This window comes from Carassius auratus, unplaced genomic scaffold (genome assembly GCF_003368295.1).
Source record: "Carassius auratus strain Wakin unplaced genomic scaffold, ASM336829v1 scaf_tig00217867, whole genome shotgun sequence".
Taxonomy (NCBI): Eukaryota; Metazoa; Chordata; class Actinopteri; order Cypriniformes; family Cyprinidae; genus Carassius; species Carassius auratus.
Window position 1 is genome coordinate 25,001 of NW_020529280.1, and position 1,998 is coordinate 26,998.

The following is a 1,998-nucleotide window of genomic DNA, read 5'->3' on the forward strand; positions in this document are numbered from 1 at the left end:
ATTAGATGGGATGGTCTTTTAAATAGCCCTCTCTTTGCAGCAGTCTTCGCTTACGGCCATACCAACCTGGCTATGCCCGATCTCGTCTGCTCTCAGGAAGCTAAGCAGGTTTGGGCCTGGTTTAGTACTTGGATGGGAGGACCGCCTGGGAATACCAGGTGCTGTAGCTTTTTGGAAACTTTTCACTTAGTATAATAATTTTGCCAAAAAATAGAGTCAATGCCCGATCTCTGAATATTAGCAGGTTTGGGCCTGGTTTGTACATGGTTGGAGACTGCCTGGGAATACCAGGTGCTTTAAACTTTTTGGAAATTTCACGATTTATGATAATAATCTTGCAAAAAAAAAAAAAAAAAAAGAGTCAATGCCCGATTCTGAATCTTACCAGGTTTAGGTCTGGTTAGTACTTTGGATGAGAGACTGCCTAGGAATACCAGGTGCTTTAAGCTTTTGGGTTTTCTTTCCTACTTATATAATGTACTGGTGATTAGAATGGGCTGGTCTTTAAATAGCCCTCTCTCTTGCAGCAGTCTTCGCTTACGGCCATACCAACCTGGCTATGCCCGATCTCGTCTGCTCTCGGAAGCTAAGCAGGTTTGGGCCTGGTTAGTACTTGGATGGGAGGACCGCCTGGAATACCAGGTGCTGTAAGCTTTTTTGGAAACTTTTCACTTAGTATATAATAATTTTGCCAAAAAAATAGAGTCAATGCCCGATCTCTGAATATTAGCAGGTTTGGGCCTGGTTTAGTACATGGTTTGGAGACTGCCTGGGAATACCAGGTTGCTTTAAACTTTTTGGAAAATTTCACGATTTATATAATAATCTTGCAAAAAAAAAAAAAAAAAAAAAAGAAGTCATGCCCGATCTCTGAATCTTACCAGGTTTAGGTCTGGTTAGTACTTGGATGAGAGACTGCCTAGGGAATACCAGGTGCTTTAAGCTTTTTGAAAACTTTTCACTTTGTATATAATAATTTAGCCAAAAAATAGAGTCAATGCCCGATCTCTGAATATTAGCAGGTTTGGGCCTGGTTAGTACATGGATAGGAGACTGCCTGGGAATACCAGGTGCTTTAAACTTTTTTGGAAAATTTCACGATTTATATAATAATCTTGCAAAAAAAAAAAAAAAAAGTCAATGCCCGATATCTGAATCTTAGCAGGTTTAGGTCTGGTTAGTACTTGGATGAGAGACTGCCTAGGAATACCAGGTGCTTTAAGCTTTTGGGTTTTCTTTCCTACTTATATAATGTACTGGTGATTAGATGGGCTGGTCTTTAAATAGCCCTCTCTTTGCAGCAGTCTTCGCTTACGGCCATACCAACCTGGCTATGCCCGATCTCGTCTGCTCTCGAAGCTAAGCAGGTTGGGCCTGGTTAGTACTTGGATGGGAGACCGCCTGGGAATACCAGGTGCTGTAAGCTTTTTGGAAACTTTTCACTTAGTATATAATAATTTTGCCAAAAAATAGAGTCAATGCCCGATCTCTGAATATTAGCAGGTTTGGGCCTGGTTAGTACATGGTTTGGAGACTGCCTGGGAATACCAGGTGCTTTAAACTTTTTGGAAAATTTCACGATTTATATAATAATCTTGCAAAAAAAAAAAAAAAAAAAGTCAATGCCCGATATCTGAATCTTAGCAGGTTTAGGTCTGGTTAGTACTTGGATGAGAGACTGCCTAGGAATAACCAGGTGCTTTAAGCTTTTGGGTTTTCTTTCCTACTTATATAATGTACTGGCGATTAGATGGGATGGTCTTTAAATAGCCCTCTCTTTGCAGCAGTCTTCGCTTACGGCCATACCAACCTGGCTATGCCCGATCTCGTCTGCTCTCGGAAGCTAAGCAGGTTTGGGCCTGGTTAGTACTTGGATGGGAGACCGCCTGGAAATACCAGGTGCTGTAAGCTTTTGGAAACTTTTCACTTAGTAATAATAATTTTGCCAAAAAATAGAGTCAATGCCCGATCTCTGAATATTAGCAGTTTGGCCTGGTT

General features: G+C 41.0%; 1 non-coding gene and 3 pseudogenes across 1 annotated transcript; all 4 read left to right on the forward strand.

The window, feature by feature from the left end:
- Positions 1 to 48: 48 nt before the first annotated feature.
- On the forward strand, positions 49 to 170 carry LOC113103920 (uncharacterized; annotated as a pseudogene).
- Positions 171 to 535: 365 nt separating this feature from the next.
- On the forward strand, positions 536 to 654 carry LOC113103916 (uncharacterized; annotated as a pseudogene).
- A 655-nt stretch (positions 655 to 1,309) lies between these two features.
- Positions 1,310 to 1,426, forward strand: LOC113103918 (uncharacterized; annotated as a pseudogene).
- Positions 1,427 to 1,792: 366 nt separating this feature from the next.
- On the forward strand, positions 1,793 to 1,911 carry LOC113103907 (5S ribosomal RNA). Its single transcript, XR_003291721.1, has one exon. It is a non-coding gene; the product is annotated as a 5S ribosomal RNA (ribosomal RNA).
- Positions 1,912 to 1,998: the final 87 nt, after the last annotated feature.